The sequence below is a fragment of the Paroedura picta genome, chromosome 11, assembly GCF_049243985.1.
Source record: "Paroedura picta isolate Pp20150507F chromosome 11, Ppicta_v3.0, whole genome shotgun sequence".
Taxonomy (NCBI): domain Eukaryota; kingdom Metazoa; phylum Chordata; class Lepidosauria; order Squamata; family Gekkonidae; genus Paroedura; species Paroedura picta.
Genome location: NC_135379.1, coordinates 54011833 through 54038631, shown reverse-complemented (window position 1 = coordinate 54038631; position 26799 = coordinate 54011833).

Genomic DNA, 26799 nt, shown 5'->3' with positions numbered 1-26799 from the left:
CTAAACGAACCGTTCACTGGGCACTTATCCGTACGAAAAACCCTATTGATTTACCTGTTTTTACAAAGAAATAAAATGTGAAAAAAATATTTCTACATCCCATGGCCTTTCCCAACCATTTAAATTTTTCTCTTACAGGTCTAACACTTCTGAAAAACCAAAACAACGCCCACCCGGAACAATATATAAAGCTAAACGAACGGTTCACTGGGTACTTATCCGTACGAAAAACCCTATTGATTTACCTGTTTTTACAAGGAAGTAAATGTGAAAAAAATATTTCTACATCCCATGGCCTGTCCCAACCATTTAAATTTTTCTCTTACAGGTCTAACACTTCAGAAAAACCAATACAACGCCCACCCGGAAGAATATATAAAGATAAACGAACCGTTCACTGGGTACTTATCCGTATGAAAATCCCTATTGATTTTCCTGTTTTTACAAGGAAGTAAAATGTGAAAAAAATATTTCTACATCCCATGGCCTTTCCCAACCATTTAAATTTTTCTCTTACAGGTCTAACACTTCCGAAAAAACAATACAACGCCCACCCGGAACAATGTATAAAGCTAAACAAACCGTTCACTGGGCACTTATCCGTACGAAAAACCCTATTGATTTACCTGTTTTTACAAGGAAATAAAATGTGAAAAAAATATTTCTACATCCCATGGCCTTTCCCAACCATTTAAAATTTTCTTTTAAAGGTCTAACACTTCTGAAAAACCAATACAACGCCCACCCGGAACAATATATAAAGCTAAACGAACCGTTCACTGGGTACTTATCCGTACGAAAAACCCTATTGATTTACCTGTTTTTACAAGGAAGTAAATGTGAAAAAAATATTTCTACATCCCATGGCCTTTCCCAACCATTTAAATTTTTCTCTTACAGGTCTAACACTTACGAAAAACCAATACAACGCCCACCCGGAACAATATATAAAGCTAAACGAACCGTTCACTGGGTACTTATCCGTACGAAAAACCCTATTGATTTACCTGTTTTTACAAGGAAGTATATGTGAAAAAAATATTTCTACATCCCATGGCCTTTCCCAACCATTTAAATTTTTCTCTTACAAGTCTAACACTTCCAAAAAACCAAAACAACGCCCACCCGGAACAATATATAAAGCTAAACGAACCGTTCACTGGGCACTTATCCGTACGAAAAACCCTATTGATTTACCTGTTTTTACAAAGAAATAAAATGTGAAAAAAAATATTTCTACATCCCATGGCCTTTCCCAACCATTTAAATTTTTCTCTTACAGGTCTAAAACTTCCGAAAAACCAATACAACGCCCACCCGGAACAATATATAAAGCTAAACGAACCGTTCACTATGCACTTATCCGTACGAAAAACCCTATTGATTTACCTGTTTTTACAAGGAAATAAAATGTGAAAAAAATATTTCTACATCCCATGGCCTTTCCCAACCATTTAAATTTTTCTCTTACAGGTCTAACACTTCCGAAAAACCAAAACAACGCCAACCCGGAACAATATATAAAGCTAAACGAACCGTTCATTGGGTACTTATCCGTACGAAAATCCCTATTGATTTACCTGTTTTTAAAAGGAAATAAAATGTGAAAAAAATATTTCTACATCCCATGGCCTTTCCCAACCATTTAAATTTTTCTCTTACAGGTCCAACACTTCTGAAAAACCAATACAACGCCCACCCGGAACAATATATAAAGCTAAACGAACCGTTCACTGGGTACTTATCCGTACGAAAAACCCTATTGATTTACCTGTTTTTACAAGGAAGTAAATGTGAAAAAAATATTTCTACATCCCATGGCCTTTCCCAACCATTTAAATTTTTCTCTTACAGGTCTAACACTTCCGAAAAACCAAAACAACGCCCACCCGGAACAATATATAAAGCTACACGAACCGTTCACTGGGTAATTATCCGTACGAAAATCCCTATTGATTTACCTGTTTTTAAAAGGAAATAAAATGTGAAAAAAATATTTCTACATACCATGGCCTTTCCCAACCATTTAAATTTTTCTCTTACATGTCTAAAACTTCTGAAAAAACAATACAACGCACACCCGGAACAATATATAAATCTAAACGAACCGTTCACTGGGTACTTATCCGTACGAAAAACCCTATTGATTTACCTGTTTTTACAAGGAAGTAAATGTGAAAAAAATATTTCTACATCCCATGGCCTTTCCCAACCATTTAAATTTTGCTCTTACAGGTCTAACACTTCCAAAAAACCAATACAACGCCCACCCGGAACAATATATAAAGCTAAACGAACCGTTCACTGGGTACTTATCCGTACGAAAATCCCTATTGATTTACCTGTTTTTAAAAGGAAATAAAATGTTAAAAAAATATTTCTACATCCCATGGCCTTTCCCAACCATTTAAATTTTTCTTTTACAGGTCTAGCACTTCTGAAAAACCAATACAACGCCCACCCGGAACAATATATAAAGCTAAATGCATCCTTCATTGGGCACTTATCCGTACGAAAATCCCTATTGATTTACCTGTTTTTACAAGGAAATAAAATGTGAAAAAAAATATTTCTACATCCCATGGCCTTTCCCAACCATTTAAATTTTTTTCTTACAGGTCTAACGCTTCCGAAAAACCAATACAACGCCCACCCGGAACAATATATAAAGCTAAACGAACCGTTCACTGGGTACATATCCGTACGAAAATCCCTATTGATTTTCCTGTTTTTATAAGTAAGTAAAATGTGAAAAAAATATTTCTACATCCCATGGCCTTTCCCAACCATTTAAATTTTTCTCTTACATGTCTAACACTTCCAAAAAACCAATACAACGCCCACCCGGAACAATATATAAAGCTAAACGAACCGTTCACTGGGTAATTATCCGTACGAAAATCCCTATTGATTTACCTGTTTTTACAAGGAAGTAAAATGTGAAAAAAATATTTCTACATCCCATGGCCTTTCCCAACCATTTAAATTTTTCTCTTACAGGTCTAACACTTCCGAAAAAACAATACAACGCCCACCCGTAACAATATATAAAGCTAAACGATGGGTTCACTGGGTACTTATCCGTACGAAAAACCCTATTGATTTACCTGTTTTTACAAGGAAGTAAATGTGAAAAAAGTATTTCTACATCCCATGGCCTTTCCCAACCATTTAAATTTTTCTCTTACAGGTCTAACACTTCCGAAAAACCAAAACAACGCCCACCCAGAACAATATATAAAGGTAAACGAACGGTTCACTGGGTACTTATCCGTACGAAAATCCCTATTGATTTTCCTGTTTTTACAAGGAAGTAAAATGTGAAAAAAATATTTCTACATCCCATGGCCTTTCCCAACCATTTAAATTTTTCTCTTACAGGTCTAACACTTCCGAAAAACCAAAACAACGCCCACCCGGAACAATATATAAAGTTAAACGAACGGTTCACTGGGTACTTATCCGTACGAAAATCCCTATCGATTTTCCTGTTTTTACAAGGAAGTAAAATGTGAAAAAAATATTTCTACATCCCATGGCCTTTCCCAACCATTTAAATTTTTCTCTTACAGGTCTAACACTACCGAAAAAACAATACAACGCCCACCCGGAACAATGTATAAAGCTAAACAAACCGTTCACTGGGCACTTATCCGTACGAAAAACCCTATTGATTTACCTGTTTTTACAAGGAAAGAAAATGTGAAAAAAATATTTCTACATCCCATGGCCTTTCCCAACCATTTAAAATTTTCTTTTACAGGTCTAACACTTCTGAAAAACCAATACAACGCCCACCCGGAACAATATATAAAGCTAAACGAACCGTTCACTGGGTACTTATCCGTACAAAAAACCCTATTGATTTACCTGTTTTTACAAGGAAGTAAATGTGAAAAAAATATTTCTACATCCCATGGCCTTTCCCAACCATTTAAATTTTTCTCTTACAGGTCTAACACTTACGAAAAACCAATACAACTCCCACCCGGAACAATATATAAAGCTAAACGAACCGTTCACTGGGTACTTATCCGTATGAAAAACCCTATTGATTTACCTGTTTTTACAAGGAAGTATATGTGAAAAAAATATTTCTACATCCCATGGCCTTTCCCAACCATTTACATTTTTCTCTTACAGGTCTAACACTTCCGAAAAACCAAAACAACGCCCACCCGGAACAATATATAAAGCTAAACGAACCGTTCACTGGGCACTTATCCGTACGAAAAACCCTATTGATTTACCTGTTTTTACAAGGAAATAAAATGTGAAAAAAATATTTCTACATCCCATGGCCTTTCCCAACCATTTAAATTTTTTTCTTACAGGTCTAACGCTTCCGAAAAAGCAATACAACGCCCACCCGGAACAATATATAAAGCTAAACGAACCGTTCACTGGGTACATATCCGTACAAAAATCCCTATTGATTTTCCTGTTTTTATAAGGAAGTAAAATGTGAAAAAAATATTTCTACATCCCATGGCCTTTCCCAACCATTTAAATTTTTCTCTTACAGGTCTAACACTTCCAAAAAACCAATACAATGCCCACCCGGAACAATATATAAAGCTAAACGAACCGTTCTCTGGGTACTTATCCGTACAAAAATCCCTATTGATTTACCTGTTTTTAAAAGGAAATAAAATGTGTAAAAAATATTTCTACATCCCATGGCCTTTCCCAACCATTTAAATTTTTCTCTTACAGGTCTAACACTTCTGAAAAACCAATACAACGCCCACCCGGAACAATATATAAAGCTAAACGAACCGTTCACTGGGTACTTATCCGTACGAAAAACCCTATTGATTTACCTGTTTTTACAAGGAAGTAAATGTGAAAAAAATATTTCTACATCCCATGGCCTTTCCCAACCATTTAAATTTTTCTCTTACAGGTCTAACACTTCCAAAAAACCGATACAACGCCCACCCGGAACAATATATAAAGCTAAAAAAACCGTTCATTGGGTACTTATCCGTACGAAAATCCCTATTGATTTACCTGTTTTTAAAAGGAAATAAAATGTGAAAAAAATATTTCTACATCCCATGGCCTTTCCCAACCATTTAAATTTTTCTCTTACAGGTCCAACACTTCTGAAAAACCGATACAACGCCCACCCGGAACAATATATAAAGCTAAACGAACCGTTCACTGGGTACTTATCCGTACGAAAAACCCTATTGATTTACCTGTTTTTACAAGGAAGTAAATGTGAAAAAAATATTTCTACATCCCATGGCCTTTTCCAACCATTTAAATTTTTCTCTTACAGGTCTAACACTTCCGAAAAACCAATACAACGCCCACCCGGAACAATATATAAAGCTAAACGAACCGTTCACTGGGTACTTATCCGTACGAAAATCCCTATTGATTTACCTGTTTTTAAAAGGAAATAAAATGTGAAAAAAATATTTCTACATCCCATGGCCTTTCCCAACCATTTAAATTTTTCTTTTACAGGTCTTACACTTCTGAAAAACCAATACAACGCCCACCCGGAACAATATATAAAGCTAAACGAACCGTTCACTGGGCACTTATCCGTACGAAAATCCCTATTGATTAACCTGTTTTTACAAGGAAATAAAATGTGAAAAAAATATTTCTACATCCCATGGCCTTTCCCAACCATTTAAATTTTTCTCTTACAGGTCTAACACTTCCGAAAAAACAAAACAACGCCCACCCGGAACAATATATAAAGCTAAACGAACGGTTCACTGGGTACTTATCCGTACGAAAATCCCTCTTGATTTTCCTGTTTTTACAAGGAAGTATATGTGAAAAAAATATTTCTACATCCCATGGCCTTTCCCAACCATTTAAATTTTTCTCTTACAGGTGTAACACTTCCGAAAAACCAAAACAACGCCCACCCGGAACTATATATAAAGCTAAACGAACCGTTCACTGGGCACTTATCCGTACGAAAAACCCTATTGATTTACCTGTTTTTACAAGGAAGTAAATGTGAAAAAAATATTTCTACATCCCATGGCCTTTCCCAACCATTTAAATTTTTCTCTTACAGGTCTAACACTTCCGAAAAACCAAAACAACGCCCACCCGGAACAATATATAAAGCTAAACGAACCGTTCACTGGGCACTTATCCGTACGAAAATCCCTATTGATTAACCTGTTTTTACAAGGAAATAAAATGTGAAAAAAATATTTCTACATCCCATGGCCTTTCCCAACCATTTAAATTTTTCTCTTACAGGTCTAACACTTCCGAAAAAACAAAACAACGCCCACCCGGAACAATATATAAAGCTAAACGAACGGTTCACTGGGTACTTATCCGTACGAAAATCCCTCTTGATTTTCCTGTTTTTACAAGGAAGTATATGTGAAAAAAATATTTCTACATCCCATGGCCTTTCCCAACCATTTAAATTTTTCTCTTACAGGTGTAACACTTCCGAAAAACCAAAACAACGCCCACCCGGAACTATATATAAAGCTAAACGAACCGTTCACTGGGCACTTATCCGTACGAAAAACCCTATTGATTTACCTGTTTTTACAAGGAAGTAAATGTGAAAAAAATATTTCTACATCCCATGGCCTTTCCCAACCATTTAAATTTTTCTCTTACAGGTCTAACACTTCCGAAAAACCAAAACAACGCCCACCCGGAACAATATATAAAGCTACACGAACCGTTCACTGGGTAATTATCCGTACGAAAATCCCTATTGATTTACCTGTTTTTAAAAGGAAATAAAATGTGAAAAAAATATTTCTACATCCCATGGCCTTTCCCAACCATTTAAATTTTTCTCTTACAGGTCTAACACTTCCAAAAAACCAATACAACGCCCACCCTGAACAATATATAAAGCTAAACGAACCGTTCACTGGGTAAATATCCGTACAAAAATCCCTATTGATTTACCTGTTTTTACAAGGAAATAAAATGTGAAAAAAATATTTCTACATCCCATGGCCTTTCGCAACCATTTAAATTTTTCTCTTACAGCTCTAACACTTCTGAAAAAACAATACAACGCCCACCCGGAACAATATATAAAGCTAAACGAACCGTTCACTGGGTACTTATCCGTACGAAAAACCCTATTGATTTACCTGTTTTTACAAGGAAGTAAATGTGAAAAAAATATTTCTACATCCCATGGCCTTTCCCAACCATTTAAATTTTTCTCTTACAGGTCTAACACTTCTGAAAAAACAATACAACGCCCACCCGGAACAATATATAAAGCTAAACGAACCGTTCACTGGGTACTTATCCGTACGAAAAACCCTATTGATTTACCTGTTTTTACAAGGAAGTAAATGTGAAAAAAATATTTCTACATCCCATGGCCTTTCCCAACCATTTAAATTTTTCTCTTACAGGTCTAACACTTCCGAAAAACCAATACAACGCCCACCCGGAACAATATATAAAGCTAAACGAACCGTTCACTGGGTACTTATCCGTACGAAAAACCCTATTGATTTACCTGTTTTTACAAGGAAGTATATGTGAAAAAAATATTTCTACCTCCCATGGCCTTTCCCAACCATTTAAATTTTTCTCTTACAGGTCTAACACTTCCGAAAAACCAAAACAACGCCCACCCGGAACAATATATAAAGCTAAACGAACCGTTCACTGGGCACTTATCCGTACGAAAAACCCTATTGATTTACCTGTATTACAAGGAAATAAAATGTGAAAAAAATATTTCTACATCCCATGGCCTTTCCCAACCATTTAAATTTTTCTCTTACAGGTCTAACACTTCCGAAAAACCAAAACAACGCCCACCCGGAACAATATATAAAGCTAAACGAACGGTTCACGGGGTACTTATCCGTACGAAAATCCCTATTGGTTTTCCTGTTTTTACAAGGAAGTAAAATGTGAAAAAAATATTTCTACATCCCATGGCCTTTCCCAACCGTTTAAATTTTTCTCTTACAGGTCTAACACTTCCGAAAAAACAATACAACGCCCACCCGGAAGAATATATAAAGATAAACGAACCGTTCACTGGGTACTTATCCGTATGAAAATCCCTATCGATTTTCCTGTTTTTACAAGGAAGTAAAATGTGAAAAAAATATTTCTACATCCCATGGCCTTTCCCAACCATTTAAATTTTTCTCTTACAGGTCTAACACTTCTGAAAAACCAAAACAACGCCCACCCGGAACAATATATAAAGCTAAACGAACCGTTCACTGGGCACTTATCCGTACGAAAAACCCTATTGATTTACCTGTTTTTACAAGGAAATAAAATGTGAAAAAAATATTTCTACATCCCATGGCCTTTCCCAACCATTTAAATTTTTCTCTTACAGGTCTAACACTTCCGAAAAACCAAAACAACGCCCACCCGGAACAATATATAAAGCTACACGAACCGTTCACTGGGTAATTATCCGTACGAAAATCCCTATTGATTTACCTGTTTTTAAAAGGAAATAAAATGTGAAAAAAATATTTCTACATCCCATGGCCTTTCCCAACCATTTAAATTTTTCTCTTACAGGTCTAACACTTCCAAAAAACCAATACAACGCCCACCCTGAACAATATATAAAGCTAAACGAACCGTTCACTGGGTAAATATCCGTACGAAAATCCCTATTGATTTACCTGTTTTTAAAAGGAAATAAAATGTGAAAAAAATATTTCTACATACCATGGCCTTTCCCAACCATTTAATTTTTCTCTTACAGGTCTAACACTTCTGAAAAACCAATACAACGCCCACCCGGAACAATATATAAAGCTAAACGAACCGTTCACTGGGTACTTATCCGTACGAAAAACCCTATTGATTTACCTGTTTTTACAAGGAAGTAAATGTGAAAAAAATATTTCTACATCCCATGGCCTTTCCCAACCATTTAAATTTTGCTCTTACAGGTCTAACACTTCCAAAAAACCAATACAACGCCCACCCGGAACAATATATAAAGCTAAACGAACCGTTCACTGGGTACTTATCCGTACGAAAATCCCTATTGATTTACCTGTTTTTAAAAGAAAATAAAATGTGAAAAAAATATTTCTACATCCCATGGCCTTTCCCAACCATTTAAATTTTTCTTTTACAGGTCTAACACTTCTGAAAAACCAATACAACGCCCACCCGGAACAATATATAAAGCTAAATGCATCCTTCATTGGGCACTTATCCGTACGAAAATCCCTATTGATTTACCTGTTTTTACAAGGAAATAAAATGTGAAAAAAATATTTCTACATCCCATGGCCTTTCCCAACCATTTAAATTTTTTTCTTACAGGTCTAACGCTTCCGAAAAACCAATACAACGCCCACCCGGAACAATATATAAAGCTAAACGAACCGTTCACTGGGTACATATCCGTACGAAAATCCCTATTGATTTTCCTGTTTTTATAAGGAAGTAAAATGTGAAAAAAATATTTCTACATCCCATGGCCTTTCCCAACCATTTAAATTTTTCTCTTACATGTCTAACACTTCCAAAAAACCAATACAACGCCCACCCGGAACAATATATAAAGCTAAATGCATCCTTCATTGGGCACTTATCCGTACGAAAATCCCTATTGATTTACCTGTTTTTAAAAGGAAATAAAATGTGAAAAAAATATTTCTACATCCCATGGCCTTTCCCAACCATTTAAATTTTTCTCTTACAGGTCTAACACTTCTGAAAAAACAATACAACGCCCACCCGGAACAATATATAAAGCTAAACGAACCGTTCACTGGGTACTTATCCGTACGAAAAACCCTATTGATTTACCTGTTTTTACAAGGAAGTAAATGTGAAAAAAATATTTCTACATCCCATGGCCTTTCCCAACCATTTAAATTTTTCTCTTACAGGTCTAACACTTCTGAAAAAACAATACAACGCCCACCCGGAACAATATATAAAGCTAAACGAACCGTTCACTGGGTACTTATCCGTACGAAAAACCCTATTGATTTACCTGTTTTTACAAGGAAGTAAATGTGAAAAAAATATTTCTACATCCCATGGCCTTTCCCAACCATTTAAATTTTTCTCTTACAGGTCTAACACTTCCGAAAAACCAATACAACGCCCACCCGGAACAATATATAAAGCTAAACGAACCGTTCACTGGGTACTTATCCGTACGAAAAACCCTATTGATTTACCTGTTTTTACAAGGAAGTATATGTGAAAAAAATATTTCTACCTCCCATGGCCTTTCCCAACCATTTAAATTTTTCTCTTACAGGTCTAACACTTCTGAAAAACCAAAACAACACCCACCCGGAACAATATATAAAGCTAAACGAACCGTTCACTGGGCACTTATCCGTACGAAAAACACTATTGATTTACCTGTATTACAAGGAAATAAAATGTGAAAAAAATATTTCTACATCCCATGGCCTTTCCCAACCATTTAAATTTTTCTCTTACAGGTCTAACATTTCCGAAAAACCAAAACAACGCCCACCCGGAACAATATATAAAGCTAAACGAACAGTTCACTGGGTACTTATCCGTACGAAAATCCCTATTGGTTTTCCTGTTTTTACAAGGAAGTAAAATGTGAAAAAAATATTTCTACATCCCATGGCCTTTCCGAACCGTTTAAATTTTTCTCTTACAGGTCTAACACTTCCGAAAAAACAATACAACGCCCACCCGGAAGAATATATAAAGATAAACGAACCGTTCACTGGGTACTTATCCGTATGAAAATCCCTATCAATTTTCCTGTTTTTACAAGGAAGTAAAATGTGAAAAAAATATTTCTACATCCCATGGCCTTTCCCAACCATTTAAATTTTTCTCTTACAGGTCTAACACTTCTGAAAAACCTATACAACGCCCACCCGGAACAATATATAAAGCTAAACGAACCGTTCACTGGGTACTTATCCGTACGAAAAACCCTATTGATTTACCTGTTTTTACAAGGAAGTAAAATGTGAAAAAAATATTTCTACATCCCATGGCCTTTCCCAACCATTTAAATTTTTCTCTTACAGGTCTAACACTTCCGAAAAAACAATACAACGGCCACCCGGAACAATGTATAAAGCTAAACAAACCGTTCACTGGGTACATATCCGTACGAAAATCCCTATTGATTTTCCTGTTTTTATAAGGAAGTAAAATGTGAAAAAAATATTTCTACATCCCATGGCCTTTCCCAACCATTTAAATTTTTCTCTTACAGGTCTAACACTTCTGAAAAACCAATACAACGCCCACCCGGAACAATATATAAAGCTAAACGAACGGTTCACTGGGTACTTATCCGTACGAAAATCCCTATTGATTTTCGTGTTTTTACAAGGAAGTAAAATGTGAAAAAAATATTTGTACATCCCATGGCCTTTCCCAACCATTTAAAGTTTTCTCTTACAGGTCTAACACTTCCGAAAAAACAATACAACGCCCACCCGGAAGAATATATAAAGATAAACGAACCGTTCACTGGGTACTTATCCGTATGAAAATCCCTATCGATTTTCCTGTTTTTACAAGGAAGTAAAATGTGAAAAAAATATTTCTACATCCCATGGCCTTTCCCAACCATTTAAATTTTTCTCTTACAGGTCTAACACTTCTGAAAAACCAATACAACGCCCACCCGGAACAATATATAAAGCTAAACGAACGGTTCACTGGGTACTTATCCGTACGAAAATCCCTATTGATTTTCCTGTTTTTACAAGGAAGTAAAATGTGAAAAAAATATTTGTACATCCCATGGCCTTTCCCAACCATTTAAATTTTTCTCTTACAGGTCTAACACTTCCGAAAAAACAATACAACGCCCACCCGGAAGAATATATAAAGATAAACGAACCGTTCACTGGGTACTTATCCGTACGAAAATCCCTATCGATTTTCCTGTTTTTACAAGGAAGTAAAATGTGAAAAAAATATTTCTACATCCCATGGCCTTTCCCAACCATTTAAATTTTTTTCTTACAGGACTAACGCTTCCAAAAAACCAATACAACGCCCACCCGGAACAATATATAAAGCTAAACGAACCATTCACTGGGTACATATCCGTACGAAAATCCCTATTGATTTTCCTGTTTTTATAAGGAAGTAAATGTGAAAAAAATATTTCTACATCCCATGGCCTTTCCCAACCATTTAAATTTTTCTCTTACAGGTCTAACACTTCCAAAAAACTAATACAACGCCCACCCGGAACAATATATAAAGCTAAACGAACCGTTCACTGGGTACTTATCCGTACGAAAAACCCTATTGATTTACCTGTATTACAAGGAAATAAAATGTGAAAAAAATATTTCTACATCCCATGGCCTTTCCCAACCATTTAAATTTTTCTCTTACAGGTCAAACACTTCCGAAAAACCAGAACAACGCCCACCCGGAACAATATATAAAGCTAAACGAACGGTTCACTGGGTACTTATCCGTACGAAAATCCCTATTGATTTTCCTGTTTTTACAAGGAAGTAAAATGTGAAAAAAATATTTCTACATCCCATGGTCTTTCCCAACCATTTAAATTTTTCTCTTACAGGTCTAACACTTCCGAAAAACCAAAACAACGCCCACCCGGAACAATATATAAAGCTAAACGAACCGTTCACTGGGCACTTATCCGTACGAAAAACCCTATTGATTTACCTGTATTACAAGGAAATAAAATGTGAAAAAAATATTTCTACATCCCATGGCCTTTCCCAACCATTTAAATTTTTCTCTTACAGGTCTAACATTTCCGAAAAACCAAAACAACGCCCACCCGGAACAATATATAAAGCTAAACGAACGGTTCACTGGGTACTTATCCGTACGAAAATCCCTATTGGTTTTCCTGTTTTTACAAGGAAGTAAAATGTGAAAAAAATATTTCTACATCTCATGGCCTTTCCCAACCGTTTAAATTTTTCTCTTACAGGTCTAACACTTCCGAAAAAACAATACAACGCCCACCCGGATGAATATATAAAGATAAACGAACCGTTCACTGGGTACTTATCCGTATGAAAATCCCTATCGATTTTCCTGTTTTTACAAGGAAGTAAAATGTGAAAAAAATATTTCTACGTCCCATGGCCTTTCCCAACCATTTAAATTTTTCTCTTACAGGTCTAACACTTCTGAAAAACCTATACAACGCCCACCCGGAACAATATATAAAGCTAAACGAACCGTTCACTGGGTACTTATCCGTACGAAAAACCCTATTGATTTACCTGTTTTTACAAGGAAGTAAAATGTGAAAAAAATATTTCTACATCCCATGGCCTTTCCCAACCATTTAAATTTTTCTCTTACAGGTCTAACACTTCCGAAAAAACAATACAACGGCCACCCGGAACAATGTATAAAGCTAAACAAACCGTTCACTGGGTACATATCCGTACGAAAAACACTATTGATTTACCTGTATTACAAGGAAATAAAATGTGAAAAAAATATTTCTACATCCCATGGCCTTTCCCAACCATTTAAATTTTTCTCTTACAGGTCTAACATTTCTGAAAAACCAAAACAACGCCCACCCGGAACAATATATAAAGCTAAACGAACAGTTCACTGGGTACTTATCCGTACGAAAATCCCTATTGGTTTTCCTGTTTTTACAAGGAAGTAAAATGTGAAAAAAATATTTCTACATCCCATGGCCTTTCCCAACCGTTTAAATTTTTCTCTTACAGGTCTAACACTTCCGAAAAAACAATACAACGCCCACCCGGAAGAATATATAAAGATAAACGAACCGTTCACTGGGTACTTATCCGTATGAAAATCCCTATTGATTTTCCTGTTTTTACAAGGAAGTAAAATGTGAAAAAAATATTTGTACATCCCATGGCCTTTCCCAACCGTTTAAATTTTTCTCTTACAGGTCTAACACTTCCGAAAAAACAATACAACGCCCACCCGGAAGAATATATAAAGATAAACGAACCGTTCACTGGGTACTTATCCGTACGAAAATCCCTATCGATTTTCCTGTTTTTACAAGGAAGTAAAATGTGAAAAAAATATTTCTACATCCCATGGCCTTTCCCAACCATTTAAATTTTTTTCTTACAGGACTAACGCTTCCAAAAAACCAATACAACGCCCACCCGGAACAATATATAAAGCTAAACGAACCATTCACTGGGTACATATCCGTACGAAAATCCCTATTGATTTTCCTGTTTTTATAAGGAAGTAAATGTGAAAAAAATATTTCTACATCCCATGGCCTTTCCCAACCATTTAAATTTTTCTCTTACAGGTCTAACACTTCCAAAAAACTAATACAACGCCCACCCGGAACAATATATAAAGCTAAACGAACCGTTCACTGGGTACTTATCCGTACGAAAAACCCTATTGATTTACCTGTATTACAAGGAAATAAAATGTGAAAAAAATATTTCTACATCCCATGGCCTTTCCCAACCATTTAAATTTTTCTCTTACAGGTCAAACACTTCCGAAAAACCAAAACAACGCCCACCCGGAACAATATATAAAGCTAAACGAACGGTTCACTGGGTACTTATCCGTACGAAAATCCCTATTGATTTTCCTGTTTTTACAAGGAAGTAAAATGTGAAAAAAATATTTCTACATCCCATGGTCTTTCCCAACCATTTAAATTTTTCTCTTACAGGTCTAACACTTCCGAAAAACCAAAACAACGCCCACCCGGAACAATATATAAAGCTAAACGAACCGTTCACTGGGCACTTATCCGTACGAAAAACCCTATTGATTTACCTGTATTACAAGGAAATAAAATGTGAAAAAAATATTTCTACATCCCATGGCCTTTCCCAACCATTTAAATTTTTCTCTTACAGGTCTAACATTTCCGAAAAACCAAAACAACGCCCACCCGGAACAATATATAAAGCTAAACGAACGGTTCACTGGGTACTTATCCGTACGAAAATCCCTATTGGTTTTCCTGTTTTTACAAGGAAGTAAAATGTGAAAAAAATATTTCTACATCCCATGGCCTTTCCCAACCGTTTAAATTTTTCTCTTACAGTTCTAACACTTCCGAAAAAACAATACAACGCCCACCCGGATGAATATATAAAGATAAACGAACCGTTCACTGGGTACTTATCCGTTTGAAAATCCCTATCGATTTTCCTGTTTTTACAAGGAAGTAAAATGTGAAAAAAATATTTCTACGTCCCATGGCCTTTCCCAACCATTTAAATTTTTCTCTTACAGGTCTAACACTTCTGAAAAACCTATACAACGCCCACCCGGAACAATATATAAAGCTAAACGAACCGTTCACTGGGTACTTATCCGTACGAAAAACCCTATTGATTTACCTGTTTTTACAAGGAAGTAAAATGTGAAAAAAATATTTCTACATCCCATGGCCTTTCCCAACCATTTAAATTTTTCTCTTACAGGTCTAACACTTCCGAAAAAACAATACAACGGCCACCCGGAACAATGTATAAAGCTAAACAAACCGTTCACTGGGTACATATCCGTACGAAAAACACTATTGATTTACCTGTATTACAAGGAAATAAAATGTGAAAAAAATATTTCTACATCCCATGGCCTTTCCCAACCATTTAAATTTTTCTCTTACAGGTCTAACATTTCCGAAAAACCAAAACAACGCCCACCCGGAACAATATATAAAGCTAAACGAACAGTTCACTGGGTACTTATCCGTACGAAAATCCCTATTGGTTTTCCTGTTTTTACAAGGAAGTAAAATGTGAAAAAAATATTTCTACATCCCATGGCCTTTCCCAACCGTTTAAATTTTTCTCTTACAGGTCTAACACTTCCGAAAAAACAATACAACGCCCACCCGGAAGAATATATAAAGATAAACGAACCGTTCACTGGGTACTTATCCGTATGAAAATCCCTATCGATTTTCCTGTTTTTACAAGGAAGTAAAATGTGAAAAAAATATTTCTACATCCCATGGCCTTTCCCAACCATTTAAATTTTTCTCTTACAGGTCTAACACTTCTGAAAAACCTATACAACGCCCACCCGGAACAATATATAAAGCTAAACGAACCGTTCACTGGGTACTTATCCGTACGAAAAACCCTATTGATTTACCTGTTTTTACAAGGAAGTAAAATGTGAAAAAAATATTTCTACATCCCATGGCCTTTCCCAACCATTTAAATTTTTCTCTTACAGGTCTAACACTTCCGAAAAAACAATACAACGGCCACCCGGAACAATGTATAAAGCTAAACAAACCGTTCACTGGGTACATATCCGTACGAAAATCCCTATTGATTTTCCTGTTTTTATAAGGAAGTAAAATGTGAAAAAAATATTTCTACATCCCATGGCCTTTCCCAACCATTTAAATTTTTCTCTTACAGGTCTAACATTTCCGAAAAACCAAAACAACGCCCACCCGGAACAATATATAAAGCTAAACGAACAGTTCACTGGGTACTTATCCGTACGAAAATCCCTATTGGTTTTCCTGTTTTTACAAGGAAGTAAAATGTGAAAAAAATATTTCTACATCCCATGGCCTTTCCCAACCGTTTAATTTTTCTCTTACAGGTCTAACACTTCCGAAAAAACAATACAACGCCCACCCGGAAGAATATATAAAGATAAACGAACCGTTCACTGGGTACTTATCCGTATGAAAATCCCTATCGATTTTCCTGTTTTTACAAGGAAGTAAAATGTGAAAAAAATATTTCTACATCCCATGGCCTTTCCCAACCATTTAAATTTTTCTCTTACAGGTCTAACACTTCTGAAAAACCTATACAACGCCCACCCGGAACAATATATAAAGCTAAACGAACCGTTCACTGGGTACTTATCCGTACGAAAAACCCTATTGATTTACCTGTTTTTACAAGGAAGTAAAATGTGAAAAAAATATTTCTACATCCCATGGCCTTTCCCAACCATTTAAATTTTTCTCTTACAGGTCTAACACTTCCGAAAAAACAATACAACGGCCACCCGGAACAATGTATAAAGCTAAACAAACCGTTCACTGGGTACATATCCGTACGAAAATCCCTATTGATTTTCCTGTTTTTATAAGGAAGTAAAATGTGAAAAAAATATTTCTACATCCCATGGCCTTTCCCAACCATTTAAATTTTTCTCTTACAGGTCTAACACTTCTGAAAAACCAATACAACGCCCACCCGGAACAATATATAAAGCTAAACGAACGGTTCACTGGGTACTTATCCGTACGAAAATCCCTATTGATTTTCGTGTTTTTACAAGGAAGTAAAATGTGAAAAAAATATTTGTACATCCCATGGCCTTTCCCAACCATTTAAATTTTTCTCTTACAGGTCTAACACTTCCGAAAAAACAATACAACGCCCACCCGGAAGAATATATAAAGATAAACGAACCGTTCACTGGGTACTTATCCGTATGAAAATCCCTATCGATTTTCCTGTTTTTACAAGGAAGTAAAATGTGAAAAAAATATTTCTACATCCCATGGCCTTTCCCAACCATTTAAATTTTTCTCTTACAGGTCTAACACTTCTGAAAAACCAATACAACGCCCACCCGGAACAATATATAAAGCTAAAGGAACGGTTCACTGGGTACTTATCCGTACGAAAATCCCTATTGATTTTCCTGTTTTTACAAGGAAGTAAAATGTGAAAAAAATATTTGTACATCCCATGGCCTTTCCCAACCGTTTAAATTTTTCTCTTACAGGTCTAACACTTCCGAAAAAACAATACAACGCCCACCCGGAAGAATATATAAAGATAAACGAACCGTTCACTGGGTACTTATCCGTACGAAAATCCCTATCGATTTTCCTGTTTTTACAAGGAAGTAAAATGTGAAAAAAATATTTCTACATCCCATGGCCTTTCCCAACCATTTAAATTTTTTTCTTACAGGACTAACGCTTCCAAAAAACCAATACAACGCCCACCCGGAACAATATATAAAGCTAAACGAACCATTCACTGGGTACATATCCGTACGAAAATCCCTATTGATTTTCCTGTTTTTATAAGGAAGTAAATGTGAAAAAAATATTTCTACATCCCATGGCCTTTCCCAACCATTTAAATTTTTCTCTTACAGGTCTAACACTTCCAAAAAACTAATACAACGCCCACCCGGAACAATATATAAAGCTAAACGAACCGTTCACTGGGTACTTATCCGTACGAAAAACCCTATTGATTTACCTGTTTTTACAAGGAAGTAAATGTGAAAAAATATTTCTACATCCCATGGCCTTTCCCAACCATTTAAATTTTTCTCTTACAGGTCTAACACTTCCGAAAAACCAAAACAACGCCCACCCGGAACAATATATAAAGCTAAACGAACCGTTCACTGGGCACTTATCCGTACGAAAAACCCTATTGATTTACCTGTATTACAAGGAAATAAAATGTGAAAAAAATATTTCTACATCCCATGGCCTTTCCCAACCATTTAAATTTTTCTCTTACAGGTCAAACACTTCCGAAAAACCAAAACAACGCCCACCCGGAACAATATATAAAGCTAAACGAACGGTTCACTGGGTACTTATCCGTACGAAAATCCCTATTGATTTTCCTGTTTTTACAAGGAAGTAAAATGTGAAAAAAATATTTCTACATCCCATGGTCTTTCCCAACCATTTAAATTTTTCTCTTACAGGTCTAACACTTCCGAAAAACCAAAACAACGCCCACCCGGAACAATATATAAAGCTAAACGAACCGTTCACTGGGCACTTATCCGTACGAAAAACCCTATTGATTTACCTGTATTACAAGGAAATAAAATGTGAAAAAAATATTTCTACATCCCATGGCCTTTCCCAACCATTTAAATTTTTCTCTTACAGGTCTAACATTTCTGAAAAACCAAAACAACGCCCACCCGGAACAATATATAAAGCTAAACGAACGGTTCACTGGGTACTTATCCGTACGAAAATCCCTATTGGTTTTCCTGTTTTTACAAGGAAGTAAAATGTGAAAAAAATATTTCTACATCCCATGGCCTTTCCCAACCGTTTAAATTTTTCTCTTACAGGTCTAACACTTCCGAAAAAACAATACAACGCCCACCCGGATGAATATATAAAGATAAACGAACCGTTCACTGGGTACTTATCCGTATGAAAATCCCTATCGATTTTCCTGTTTTTACAAGGAAGTAAAATGTGAAAAAAATATTTCTACATCCCATGGCCTTTCCCAACCATTTAAATTTTTCTCTTACAGGTCTAACACTTCCGAAAAAACAATACAACGCCCACCCGGAACAATGTATAAAGCTAAACAAACCGTTCACTGGGCACTTATCCGTACGAAAAACCCTATTGATTTACCTGTTTTTACAAGGAAATAAAATGTGAAAAAAATATTTCTACATCCCATGGCCTTTCCCAACCATTTAAATTTTTTTCTTACAGGTCTAACGCTTCCGAAAAACCAATACAAAGCCCACCCGGAACAATATATAAAGCTAAACGAACGGTTCACTGGGTACTTATCCGTACGAAAATCCCTATCGATTTTCCTGTTTTTACAAGGAAGTAAAATGTGAAAAAAATATTTCTACATCCCATGGCCTTTCCCAACCATTTAAATTTTTTTCTTACAGGACTAACGCTTCCAAAAAACCAATACAACGCCCACCCGGAACAATATATAAAGCTAAACGAACGGTTCACTGGGTACTTATCCGTACGAAAATCCCTATTGGTTTTCCTGTTTTTACAAGGAAGTAAAATGTGAAAAAAATATTTCTACATCCCATGGCCTTTCCCAACCGTTTAAATTTTTCTCTTACAGGTCTAACACTTCCGAAAAAACAATACAACGCCCACCCGGATGAATATATAAAGATAAACGAACCGTTCACTGGGTACTTATCCGTATGAAAATCCCTATCGATTTTCCTGTTTTTACAAGGAAGTAAAATGTGAAAAAAATATTTCTACATCCCATGGCCTTTCCCAACCATTTAAATTTTTCTCTTACAGGTCTAACACTTCTGAAAAACCTATACAACGCCCACCCGGAACAATATATAAAGCTAAACGAACCGTTCACTGGGTACTTATCCGTACGAAAAACCCTATTGATTTACCTGTTTTTACAAGGAAGTAAAATGTGAAAAAAATATTTCTACATCCCATGGCCTTTCCCAACCATTTAAATTTTTCTCTTACAGGTCTAACGCTTCCGAAAAAACAATACAACGGCCACCCGGAACAATGTATAAAGCTAAACAAACCGTTCACTGGGTACATATCCGTACGAAAATCCCTATTGGTTTTCCTGTTTTTACAAGGAAATAAAATGTGAAAAAAATATTTCTACATCCCATGGCCTTTCCCAACCGTTTAAATTTTTCTCTTACAGGTCTAACACTTCCGAAAAAACAATACAACGCCCACCCGGAAGAATATATAAAGATAAACGAACCGTTCACTGGGTACTTATCCGTATGAAAATCCCTATCGATTTTCCTGTTTTTACAAGAAAGTAAAATGTGAAAAAAATATTTCTACATCCCATGGCCTTTCCCAACCATTTAAATTTTTCTCTTACAGGTCTAACACTTCTGAAAAACCAATACAACGCCCACCCGGAACAATATATAAAGCTAAACGAACGGTTCACTGGGTACTTATCCGTACGAAAATCCCTATTGATTTTCCTGTTTTTACAAGGAAGTAAAATGTGAAAAAAATATTTGTACATCCCATGGCCTTTCCCAACCGTTTAAATTTTTCTCTTACAGGTCTAACACTTCCGAAAAAACAATACAACGCCCACCCGGAAGAATATATAAAGATAAACGAACCGTTCACTGGGTACTTATCCGTACGAAAATCCCTATCGATTTTCCTGTTTTTACAAGGAAGTAAAATGTGAAAAAAATATTTCTACATCCCATGGCCTTTCCCAACCATTTAAATTTTTTTCTTACAGGACTAACGCTTCCAAAAAACCAATACAACGCCCACCCGGAACAATATATAAAGCTAAACGAACCATTCACTGGGTACATATCCGTACGAAAATCCCTATTGATTTTCCTGTTTTTATAAGGAAGTAAATGTGAAAAAAATATTTCTACATCCCATGGCCTTTCCCAACCATTTAAATTTTTCTCTTAGAGGTCTAACACTTCCAAAAAACTAATACAACGCCCACCCGGAACAATATATAAAGCTAAACGAACCGTTCACTGGGTACTTATCCGTACGAAAAACCCTATTGATTTACCTGTTTTTACAAGGAAGTAAATGTGAACAAATATTTCTACATCCCATGGCCTTTCCCAACCATTTAAATTTTTCTCTTACAGGTCTAACACTTCCGAAAAACCAAAACAACGCCCACCCGGAACAATATATAAAGCTAAACGAACCGTTCACTGGGCACTTATCCGTACGAAAAACCCTATTGATTTACCTGTATTACAAGGAAATAAAATGTGAAAAAAATATTTCTACATCCCATGGCCTTTCCCAACCATTTAAATTTTTCTCTTACAGGTCAAACACTTCCGAAAAACCAAAACAACGCCCACCCGGAACAATATATAAAGCTAAACGAACGGTTCACTGGGTACTTATCCGTACGAAAATCCCTATTGATTTTCCTGTTTTTACAAGGAAGTAAAATGTGAAAAAAATATTTCTACATCCCATGGTCTTTCCCAACCATTTAAATTTTTCTCTTACAGGTCTAACACTTCCGAAAAAACAATACAATGCCCACCCGGAAGAATATATAAAGATAAACGAACCGTTCACTGGGTATTTATCCGTATGAAAATCCCTATCGATTTTCCTGTTTTTACAAGGAAGTAAAATGTGAAAAAAATATTTCTACATCCCATGGCCTTTCCCAACCATTTAAATTTTTCTCTTACAGGTCTAACACTTCCGAAAAAACAATACAACGCCCACCCGGAACAATATATAAAGCTAAACGAACGGTTCACTGGGTACTTATCCGTACGAAAAACCCTATTGATTTACCTGTTTTTACAAGGAAGTAAATGTGAAAAAAATATTTCTACATCCCATGGCCTTTCCCAACCATTTAAATTTTTCTCTTATAGGTCTAACACATCGGAAAAACCAATACAACGCCCACCCGGAAGAATATATAAAGATAAACGAATCGTTCACTGGGTACTTATCCGTATGAAAATCCCTATCGATTTTCCTGTTTTTACAAGGAAGTAAAATGTGAAAAAAATATTTCTACATCCCATGGCCTTTCCCAACCATTTAAATTTTTCTCTTACAGGTCTAACGCTTCCGAAAAAACAATACAACGCCCACCCGGAACAATGTATAAAGCTAAACAAACCGTTCACTGGGCACTTATCCGTACGAAAAACCCTATTGATTTACCTGTTTTTACAAGGAAATAAAATGTGAAAAAAATATTTCTACATCCCATGGCCTTTCCCAACCATTTAAATTTTTCTCTTACAGGTCTAACACATCCGAAAAACCAATACAACGCCCACCCGGAAGAATATATAAAGATAAACGAATCGTTCACTGGGTACTTATCCGTATGAAAATCCCTATCGATTTTCCTGTTTTTACAAGGAAGTAAAATGTGAAAAAAATATTTCTACATCCCATGGCCTTTCCCAACCATTTAAATTTTTCTCTTACAGGTCTAACACTTCCGAAAAAACAATACAACGCCCACCCGGAACAATGTATAAAGCTAAACAAACCGTTCACTGGGCACTTATCCGTACGAAAAACCCTATTGATTTACCTGTTTTTACAAGGAAATAAAATGTGAAAAAAATATTTCTACATCCCATGGCCTTTCCCAACCATTTAAATTTTTTTCTTACAGGTCTAACGCTTCCGAAAAACCAATACAAAGCCCACCCGGAACAATATATAAAGCTAAACGAACCGTTCACTGGGTACATATCCGTACCAAAATCCCTATTGATTTTCCTGTTTTTATAAGGAATTAAAATGTGAAAAAAATATTTCTACATCCCATGGCCTTTCCCAGCCATTTAAATTTTTCTCTTACATGTCTAACACTTCCAAAAAACCAATACAACGCCCACCCGGAACAATATATAAAGCTAAACGAACCGTTCACTTGGTAATTATCCGTACGAAAATCCCTATTGATTTACCTGTTTTTAAAAGGAAATAAAATGTGAAAAAAATATTTCTACATCCCATGGCCTTTCCCAACCATTTAAATTTTTCTCTTACAGGTCTAACACTTCTGAAAAACCAATACAACGCCCACCCGGAACAATATATAAAGCTAAACGAACCGTTCATTGGGTACTTATCCGTACGAAAAACCCTATTGATTTACCTGTTTTTACAAGGAAGTAAATGTGAAAAAATATTTCTACATCCCATGGCCTTTCCCAACCATTTAAATTTTTCTCTTACAGGTCTAACACTTCCGAAAAACCAATACAACGCCCACCCGGAACAATATATAAAGCTAAACGAACCGTTCACTGGGTACTTATCCGTACGAAAAACCTTATTGATTTACCTGTTTTTACAAGGAAGTATATGTGAAAAAAATATTTCTACCTCCCATGGCCTTTCCCAACCATTTAAATTTTTCTCTTACAGGTCTAACACTTCCGAAAAACCAAAACAACGCCCACCCGGAACAATATATAAAGCTAAACGAACCATTCACTGGGCACTTATCCGTACGAAAAACCCTATTGATTTACCTGTATTACAAGGAAATAAAATGTGAAAAAAATATTTCTACATCCCATGGCCTTTCCCAACCATTTAAATTTTTCTCTTACAGGTCTAACACTTCCGAAAAAACAATACAACACCCACCCGGAAGAATATATAAAGATAAACGAACCGTTCACTGGGTACTTATCCGTATGAAAATCCCTATCGATTTTCCTGTTTTTACAAGGAAGTAAAATGTGAAAAAAATATTTCTACATCCCATGGCCTTTCCCAACCCTTTAAATTTTTCTCTTACAGGTCTAACACTTCCGAAAAAACTATAGCCCACACGGAACAATGTATAAAGCTAAACAAACCGTTCACTGGGCACTTATCCGTACGAAAAACCCTATTGATTTACCTGTTTTTACAAGGAAGTATATGTGAAAAAAATATTTCTACCTCCCATGGCCTTTCCCAACCATTTAAATTTTTCTCTTACAGGTCTAACACTTCCGAAAAACCAAAACAACGCCCACCCGGAACAATATATAAAGCTAAACGAACCGTTCACTGGGCACTTATCCGTACGAAAAACCCTATTGATTTACCTGTATTACAAGGAAATAAAATGTGAAAAAAATATTTCTACATCCCATGGCCTTTCCCAACCATTTAAATTTTTCTCTTACAGGTCTAACACTTCCGAAAAACCAAAACAACCCCCACCCGGAACAATATATAAAGCTAAACGAACGGTTCACTGGGTACTTATCCGTACGAAAATCCCTATTGATTTTCCTGTTTTTACAAGGAAGTAAAATGTGAAAAAAATATTTCTACATCCCATGGCCTTTCCCAACCATTAAAATTTTTCTCTTACAGGTCTAACACTTCCGAAAAAACAATACAACGCCCACCCGGAAGAATATATAAAGATAAACGAACCGTTCACTGGGTACTTATCCGTATGAAAATCCCTATCGATTTTCCTGTTTTTACAAGGAAGTAAAATGTGAAAAAAATATTTCTACATCCCATGGCCTTTCCCAACCCTTTAAATTTTTCTCTTACAGGTCTAACACTTCCGAAAAAACTATAGCCCACACGGAACAATGTATAAAGCTAAACAAACCGTTCACTGGGCACTTATCCGTACGAAAAACCCTATTGATTTACCTGTTTTTACAAGGAAATAAAATGTGAAAAAAATATTTCTACATCCCATGGCCTTTCCCAACCATTTAAATTTTTTTCTTACAGGTCTAACGCTTCCGAAAAACCAATACAACGCCCACCCGGAACAATATATAAAGCTAAACGAACCGTTCACTGGGTACATATCCGTACGAAAATCCCTATTGATTTTCCTGTTTTTATAAGGAATAAAATGTGAAAAAAATATTTCTACATCCCATGGCCTTTCCCAACCATTTAAATTTTTCTCTTACATGTCTAACACTTCCAAAAAACCAATGCAACGCCCACCCGGAACAATATATAAAGCTAAACGAACCGTTCACTGGGTAATTATCCGTACGATAATCCCTATTGATTTACATGTTTTTACAAGGAAGTAAAATGTGAAAAAAATATTTCTACATCCCATGGCCTTTCCCAACCATTTAAATTTTTCTCTTACAGGTCTAACACTTCCGAAAAAACAATACAACGCCCACCCGGAACAATGTATAAAGCTAAACAAACCGTTCACTGGGCACTTATCCGTACGAAAAACCCTATTGATTTACATGTTTTTACAAGGAAATAAAATGTGAAAAAATTATTTCTACATCCCATGGCCTTTCCCAACCATTTAAATTTTTTTCTTACAGGTCTAACGCTTCCGAAAAACCAATAAAACGCCCACCCGGAACAATATATAAAGCTAAACGAACCGTTCATAGGGTACATATCCGTACCAAAATCCCTATTGATTTTCCTGTTTTTATAAGGAAGTAAAATGTGAAAAAAATATTTCTACATCCCATGGCCTTTCCCAGCCATTTAAATATTTCTCTTACATGTCTAACACTTCCAAAAACCAATACAACGCCCACCCGGAACAATATTTAAAGCTAAACGAACCGTTCACTTGGTAATTATCCGTACGAAAATCCCTATTGATTTACCTGTTTTTAAAAGGAAATAAAATGTGAAAAAAATATTTCTACATCCCATGGCCTTTCCCAACCATTTAAATTTTTCTCTTACAGGTCTAACACTTCTGAAAAACCTATACAACGCCCACCCGGAACAATATATAAAGCTAAACGAACCGTTCACTGGGTACTTATCCGTACGAAAAACCCTATTGATTTACCTGTTTTTACAAGGAAGTAAAATGTGAAAAAAATATTTCTACATCCCATGGCCTTTCCCAACCATTTAAATTTTTCTCTTACAGGTCTAACACTTCCGAAAAAAAATAGCCCACCCGGAACAATGTATAAAGCTAAACAAACCGTTCACTGGGCACTTATCCGTACGAAAAACCCTATTGATTTACCTGTTTTTACAAGGAAATAAAATGTGAAAAAAATATTTCTACATCCCATGGCCTTTCCCAACCATTTAAATTTTTTTCTTACAGGTCTAACGCTTCCGAAAAACCAATACAACGCCCACCCGGACCAATATATAAAGCTAAACGAACCGTTCACTGGGTACATATCCGTACGAAAATCCCTATTGATTTTCCTGTTTTTATAAGGAAGTAAAATGTGAAAAAAATATTTCTACATCCCATGGCATTTCCCAACCATTTAAAGTTTTCTCTTACATGTCTAACACTTCCAAAAAACCAATACAACGCCCACCCGGAACAATATATAAAGCTAAACGAACCGTTCACTGGGTAATTATCCGTACGAAAATCCCTATTGATTTACCTGTTTTTACAAGGAAGTAAAATGTGAAAAAAATATTTCTACATCCCATGGCCTTTCCCAACCATTTAAATTTTTCTCTTACAGGTCTAACACTTCCGAAAAAACAATACAACGCCCACCCGGAACAATATATAAAGCTAAACGAACGGTTCACTGGGTACTTATCCGTACGAAAAACCCTATTGATTTACCTGTTTTTACAAGGAAGTAAATGTGAAAAAAATATTTCTACATCCCATGGCCTTTCCCAACCATTTA